We start from the raw sequence: 8,645 nt of genomic DNA, 5'->3' as shown, positions 1-8,645 counted from the left end.
AGCTATTCCAGTCCACCCGGCCAAGGTGATTTTGCCTTCAAAAAGGACTTAATCCACTAATCTTGAAAGATTACACAACCAATCGTCTAAGAGAATAATCTCTCATCCCTCTCAAGTATTCAGACTACACAGAGTCACTTGAGGAAGTATTTTAAGCAAGAGTATAAATTGTAATATAATGTGCTTCTAACAAACAAGCAAGAATTACATAATTATAAGAACAATAGCTTTTCACGTAAGAGCAGTAGCTCGTGAAAGATAAGAAGGAAATTTGAGAGTTTTTGTATTCTTGCGTGTCTCAGGTGTATTTTCTTGTGAAGTATTTTGTCCTTTATATAGTCGTTGTGAAGGACTGTTGGAGTGATGACAGGATCTTGGTCATTGAAGAATGTTTAATGTCATTACTCTCCTTGTTTCTTTCTAAAACAGTTTTGCACGCCTCATTATTTCCTTCTCGAAATAATTTCTTTCCAAATTAAGATTTCTTTTCGGTTACGTGTTCTGAACTTGTGAGTCTGCATCAGAGTCTTGATAAATCAAAGTTTTTATTTAGAGGTTGATTATGTCTGACAACATCAGAGTTTCTCAATGCTCTAGACTTCTTCAGATTCAGAGTGTGGATTCAGTATCCTTTATCAGAGCTTTTGACTTCTTTATGTTGTGTTGGTATCTGCGTTGATCAGAATCAGATCCTTCTGGACACATTCTTTCTGAGTAGCATCTGATAATCGAATATTTTCTAACTGATGTAATTTTCTATCTGATGTTTGATCAGAGTCCTGCACACTAAGAAAAAAATCTCGTTAGAGTACCATTTTTATTTCATCCTTTGTTATTATCAAAATCTTAGAGATATATTGTAGAACCAACTTTGTGCTTACACTCTCTTGCTTCAATTCGTGCTTGATGTTGCTTATGGAGCTTGTGGAAGTGGCTTAAGAACAATGCAAAACTTTAATTCCTGGAGTTTTTGAATCTCCAAACAGTGAGATTCAAACTCAAATTACAAATGAAATTTCTTAGGTTTTCCTTTAAATTGAGAGGGTTTAGAAAATTGGGGGCAAAGCTGGTGCGCAAGGGTCCTTTGAATTGATGCAGGGGACCTCTATTTATAGCCATGACAAATGTTATTTGCACACTTGAAAAATTCTCCAAATTTGGTAATGCAATGCACATGCTTGCATGGGCGTGCGCAGGCCCATGAAGCAATCCATTTAGGTCCATAATCAACTGAAATGAGGTCTGCATGAAGCTTGAATGGCAAGGCAAAGTTGTTTGAACATTTGAGGCTTTGATTTTGCAAAATGATATAGGTCTATTTAAACCATGCGCGGACCTATCAAAATTAGTCCAAAATGAATGAATTAGGACTCTTTGGAAAACTTAGATCAATAGGAACAAATCTTACGTTGAACATTTTTACATTTGGAACTTTTATCATGATGCATTTTGAGGTAGAAGTTTGGAAATTTCAACATGTTAAAATATTTTCTAAGTGTCAAGTCACATATTCAATTATTCCACCTTGCTTAACTTTTTAGGTGAGCTCCAAATGAGAAAAGTGTCTTCATCAAAGTTGTAGATATTTCCAAGACCTTAAAAATGGTCACAAATTTGGAATAAATTGGATTTAGAATGAGTGAGTTATGCATTTTTGAAGTTGAGGAAAATCACTTGTTCAATGGTATTGGTCCAAAATGACCTATAATGTATCCTCATATCACATGCTCATAAAAGTTGATTTATCTCTCACTACAAACATAAAAGTTGAAGTAGACATCTTGAATTTGGTTGTGAAACTTGTAAATATTTCATATCATAAAAATTGAGCAAGTTATGGCCTTGGGAAATTGACTTTCAAATTATGATTTAGACAAAATGACCTATAATGTTTCAACATAGAAAATGACTTTACAAGCCAAATTAGCTCTAGACCTCAACATGAAAGTTGTTTGGAGAGTCATTTAGAGTAAAGTTTCTCTTGGAATCATTTTCATATGATGAAAATTGTAGGAGATAGGGTCTAGGGGGGCCTAGTTTTGATTAGATGAATTCATCTGGCTAACCACCATCAACCAACTTGCTAACTTGCAATTCTCTTGAGTTTTTAGGCTCATGGTAGATGATATATGCATAATATGATAAATTTTGAAGTGTCCCTTAAGAAATTTGATCAATTGGTGAAGAAGCTTGTTGAAGAAGTTACTCAAGATACCCATATGAACTAGGGTTTCCAAGATAAATCAACTTCAAACTCTTGAAGAATGCTTGACCAAAATAGCATGTAGAGATCATGGGGACTCATATGTGATGCCTAGAAACTTTATGGATCATTCCTTGGTTGTGCTCTTAGCAATGAGGGTCTTAAACCCTATATGTGAACTTGATAGATCAAGGTGATCATGTCCTACCTACAAAAGAGTTAGGAAAATGCAAAGACATATTTTTGGTATTTTGGTTAGTAAAAATGATAAAATACAAGTATGATACAATCACATGGTGCTTGGTGATCTCTCCCAAAATAAACCCAATGAAAGAGGGGTAAGGAGGATGCCAAGGTATGATCCCAATGCTAATGCATATGATGAGATGGCATGAGGGATCTTAGGGTCAAAATTGGGGTCTTAAAGTTGCCCCTATTTAAGAACGTTCTAGATGAGGAGGTGAAGGTTAAAATCTTTGCTTCGAACCAGTAGAACATGCTTAAATAACAACATATAGAAACAAATTTTGGTCCCTAAAAGACCTCATGATGCTTGTGATATGAATGTAAAACAAAATTCCCTGTGGCGAAATGTTGCCACAGAGGAAAAGAAATCAGAGAGACCGAAAGTCCGCAGGAGCATAATGCATTCCATAAGGAAAACTCACTAGGGAGACAAAGACTCTGAGGGGATAAAATGGTTGTGCATAGACCAGGCTACGACTTAAAATTGCTGGGGGACTAAAGGAATTCCATAAAAATGGAAAGACTCGGCCGGGGAAACAAAAGGACATCTGTAGGGGAAACAAATAAATCAGAATAAAACTGAAGTGACAGAAATACGTACTCAACTTAACTGGGGCAGAAATAACTTCAACACAGGAGGAGCAAAAATCTATTATCCACTACCTGTTACTGGGTAAGGAGATAATAAAGATATGACACAGAGGATACCCGTCATCGGTTAAGATGAACATATCAAGGATGACTCACCGAGGGCCGCCAGAAGGGTGTATTCATTACCGGTTAATGGTTAAGAATAAACTCGCTGGGGAAAAACTATAGAAATAGGATTTACAACTATCGGTTACTGGGCAGAAAACCGAAGGGAGAGAATATCAGTCACTGATTAAAGTGAACATATCAAGGATAGACGCAAACGAAAGAAAATCCGTCATCGGTTAAGATGAACATATCAAGGATATACTTGCCTGGGGATGCTAAGGAGGATATTCGTCATCGATTAGGATGAACCACCTGAACAAAAGAATAGGAATTACATCTATCGAATGTTGGATAGAATACCATCAAAGAGAATATCCGTCACCGGTTAGGATGAACATATCAAGGATAAGCTCTGCAAATGGGAGAAAAGAAGGATTTACAACTACCGGTTACTGGGCAGAAGACCGCAAAGAGAAGAAAATTTGTCATCGGTTAGGATGAACATATCAAGGATTAACTCTCTGGGGATTAAATGTAGGGATTACAACTACCTTTTTACTGGGTAGAATACCATCAAAGAGAATATCCGTCACCGGTTAAGATGAACATGTCAAGGATAGACTCAAAGCAGGGGAAGAAAATATCCGTCATCGGTTAGGATGAACATATCAAGGATATACTTCTTAGGGAAACATGAAAATGAATCCATTGGGGGAGAGAAAAGGGTTACTTTTGTCGGGTATTGGGCAAGAAGTAACAAATTGTAAACTTAAGAAGAATATTCCCAGTTACTGGGTAATAAACTCTCAAGGGACCCAAAGCATCTATCTAGGCAAAATATAGAAAGAAACGGTCAATCAAAACTCAACCCAATGAGGATATAACTCAAGGGGAGTGGTTCCATCCAGATAATCAAATGGGGAGGAAGCTGAAACAAAAATCATCCACGAGGCAGTAACTCAGTGGAGAAAGGAGAAAGGTTAAAGTATTTCTACTTAAGGGGCTGACATTCTACTATTGAAGGAGGACAGACACCAAATTTGTATGGGGATAAAGTACCACCATAACAAAGATTTAAAATCACAAGAATGAATCAACAAGTGTGATGATGCAAATGATGAAATTATATATATATATATATATATATATATATATATATATATATATATATATATATATATATATATATATATATATATATATATATATATATATATGATGACAAAACGATCGCAAAGTATACAAAGGTGTCGCATACTTGAATCAACAATACAATTCTCGGTCAATCCACAAAAGAGGGAGACAACTGCTGGAGAAAAGAGAGATCTACCTCCCAAAGGCTCAACCCTAGTTGGGGAAGGAGGAGATCTGCTAAGGAAAACTGTTATCAATTCTGCAGAGGATTTTAGGTCAACACCATATCAAATGGGAGACAATCATGCAGAGGATAAACACAAATAGCTGCTCAGAAACCAGGAGGAAACTCTGACTGGGAGCGAATCTCATGGCGATTGATAAGGAAAACCGAAGTTTCTGTCGCAACCACGCGAACTGCTGAGGAAAATTGTTCCTACTCCATTGAAGACCCAAATCGGCTGGGGAATAAACACTCCGTAGGGGACTGATCAACCAACTCAACTGGCTACCACACCGGGGAATGGCGAACAAAAATCGTCTGGAGAAATCAACAAACATTGAGTGTTGAATAATGCTATCAGGGATGAAAGAGAAATGCGCCTACTGCTTTGGGGAGAACCAAATAATGCTCCACAATTAGGGCCTACTGCTTTCGAACCATTGTTGATATTCCTTTAAAATGAAATTGATTGCTTTAAATTCATGCTTTTATATGTTTAAGAAAATTTATTATGATTTAAAAATTTTAATTTCAAAAATGATCATGATAAAATTTAAATCTATTTGGCTGAAATAAATAAGAGTAGAAATAATTGGATAAAGCTCAACTTTATTTAATGGAATGGTAGTCTGTAAATGACAAGACTCCATAGATCTTTACAAAGTTGAAAATGGTAATTTACATGGAAAAGGGGTACATTGAATACAATGATCACTAATCCTTCTACCAACTCTTGATATCCACTATGCTCTTGGCAGCTGCTGGGGACAATGAATCGACATCGACCGTTATGCTTAAGAATGTCTTCAAAACTGAAGATCAACAGGATGTAGTTACTTGCCAGAATCCCTAATTTTTGCATAAATTACCCCAAGATGGGGTACTCAATTTATCAATAATTTTTTCTGTTTTATGTCTCTAATTTTTGCCTGGATCGCCCTTTCGGGTTTTCAACTTAGCGAGCTGTTCTTTTATTTTTAGGCGAAGTATTTCTTGACTGCATCTGCGTTCACATGACGAGTGAACTTTTCACCATCCATAGTTGTAAGAATCAAAGCACCGCCTGAAAAGGATCTCTTGACAACATATGGGCCTTCATAATTAGGAGTCAATTTTCCCCTAGAATCTGGTTTGAAAGATAGAATCTTCTTGAGCCCAAGGTCACCTTCTCTGAACACACGAGGTATGACCTTCTTATCAAAAGCTTTATTCATTCTTTGCTGATATAATTGACCATGACACATGGCAGTCAATCTCTTCTCTTTAATCAAATTCAGCTGATCAAATTTGGTTTGACACCATTCAGCCTTAGTCAACTTCGCTTCCATCAAGACACACAGTGATGGGATCTCAACCTCCACTAGGAGCACAACCTCCATGCCATAAACAAGTGAGAAAGGAGTTTCCCCTGTTGAAGTGCGGATGGATGTACGATATCCGTGTAAAGCAAATGGGAGCATTTCATGCCAATCTTTATATGTTACAACCATCTTTTGAATGATCTTCTTGATGTTCTTGTTTGCAGCTTCAACAATCCCATTCATTTTGGGTTTGTAGGGAGAAGAATTATGATGTGCAATCTTGAAGTCTTTGCAAAGAGCTTCCACCATATTATTGTTCATGTTCGATCCATTATCAGTAATGATCTTACTTGACACACCATAAGGGCATATGATCTGATTCTTGATAAACCTCACAATAACTTGTTTGGTTACATTTGCATACGATGCCGCTTCAACCCATTTTGTGAAGTAGTCAATAGCCACTAGAATGAAATGATGTCCGTTCGAAGCTTTAGGCTCAATCATGCCAATCATATCGATTCCCCACATGGAGAAGGGCCATGGGGAGGAAATGACGTTCAATAGTGTCGGAGGAACATGAATCTTATCTACATAGATTTGATACTTGTGGCATTTCTTCAAAAAACTTGCGACAATCAAATTCCATTGTCATCCAATAGTAACCTGCTCGCAACATCTTCTTCGCAATTGCATGTCCATTGGAATGAGTACCAAAGGAACCTTCATGGACTTCAGTCATCAACAGGTCTGCTTCGTGTCTATCCACGCATCTGAGCAAAACCATATCAAAGTTTCTCTTGTAAATCACATCACCATTCAAGTAGAAATTGTCGGCTAATCTTCTCAAAGTCCTCTTATCTTTCAAAGATGCCCCAGACGGGTAAATCTGACTTTGGAGGAAACACTTGATGTCGCAACACCATGGATTTTCGTCTTTGACCTCTTCAATATCAAATACATGAGCTGGCCTATCAAGACGCGTCACAGTCAGATTGGGAACTTCATTCCAATATTTCACTATAATCATGGAAGCCAGCGTTGCAAGAGCATCTGCCATCCGGTTTTCATCTCGAGGGATATGATGAAATTCAACCTTTGTAAAGAAAGTTGAAATCCTTCTCGCATAATCTCTATATGGTATCAAACCGGGTTGATTCGTCTCCCATTCACCTTTGATCTGGTTCACGACCAAAGTCGAATCTCCATAGATGTCTAAATACTTGATTCTGAGATCAATGGCCTCTTCAAGCCCCATAATTTCAAGCTTCATATTTTTCCATATTGTTTGTACACTTGAAAGTCAATCTAGTTGTAAACGAAAAATACGTGCCTTGAGGAGTAATAATCACTGCCCCAATGCCATTTCCATACTGATTAACAGTTCCATCAAATACCATGCTCCATCAGGAACCAGGTTCTGGCCCTTCTTCAAGCAATGGTTAATCACAATCCTTCATTTTCAAGTACAAGATCTCTTCATAGGGAAAATCATATTGTATTGACTGGTAATCTTCAATTGGTTGCTGAGCCAAATGGTCAGCCAAGACACTACCTTTGATTGCTTTCTGAGATTGGTATTCAGTATCATACTCTGATAACAACATCTGCCAACGGGAAATCCTCCCAGTTAAAGCAGACTTCTCAAAAACATACTTGATTGGATCCATTTTGGATATCAACCAAGTGGTATTATTGAACATATATTGACGTAGACGCCTAGCAGGCCAAGCCAATGCACAACAAGTCTTCTCTATCATAGAAAACCGAGTCTCACAGTCAGTGAACTGCAAATTCTTTCTTTCCAGTCTCATCTTGCTGACCAAGAACATAACCCATACTCTCTTTAAGCACAGTCAAATACATGATCAATGATCTTCCTTCAACAGGTGGAGACAAAATCGGAGGCTCAAGCAGATATTCCTTGATACTGTCAAAAGCTTTCTGGAAATCTTTGGTCCAATCACAAGACTGATCTTTCCGAAGAAGCTTGAATATAGGCGCACATGTGGCAGTCATGTGTGAAATGAATCTTGAGATATAATTCAAGCGGCCGAGAAAACCTCTGACTTTCTTCTCGGTCTTGGGTGCATGCATCTCTTGTATTGCTTTGACCTTGGCAGGATCAACTTCAATACCCTTCTCGCTGACAATAACGGCCAACAACTTACCAGAACAAACACCAAAAGTACACTTATTGGGATTCAAGCGGAGTTTATACTTTCTCAAACGCTGGAATAACTTCAACAAATGCTTAACATGTTCCTCTTCATCAATGGATTTAGCAATCATATCATTGACATAAACTGCAATCTCTTTATGCATCATATCATGAAAAATAGTAGTCATTGCTCTTTGGTAAGTTGCACCAGCATTCTTCAAACCGAAAGACATCACTCTATAACAGAATGTTCCCTAAGGTGTAATGAATGTGGTTTTCTCCATATCTTCGGGTTCCATCTTGATCTAATTATATCCAGAAAATCCATCCATAAATGAAAAGACTTTGAATGTAGTTGTATTTTCTACCAACATATCAATGTGTGGTAGAGGGAAATCATCTTTCGGACTGGCTTTATTCAAATCTCTGTAATCAATACACATGCAGACTTTTCCATCCTTCTTCGGAACAGTTACAATATTGGGAACCCATTGCGGATACTCAGCGGTCACAAGGAAATCGACATCAATTTGCTTCTTCACTTCTTCTTTGATCTTCACTGCCATATCAAGATGCGTTCTTCTCAACTTCTGCCTGACTGGCGGGCATTCTGGCTTCAACAACAATCTATGCTCCACTATCTCAGAATCCAAACCAGGCATATCTTGATAGTACCAA

The sequence above is a fragment of the Lathyrus oleraceus genome, chromosome 6, assembly GCF_024323335.1.
Source record: "Lathyrus oleraceus cultivar Zhongwan6 chromosome 6, CAAS_Psat_ZW6_1.0, whole genome shotgun sequence".
Lineage (NCBI taxonomy): Eukaryota > Viridiplantae > Streptophyta > Magnoliopsida > Fabales > Fabaceae > Lathyrus > Lathyrus oleraceus.
Note: the sequence above shows the minus strand (reverse complement) of the source record.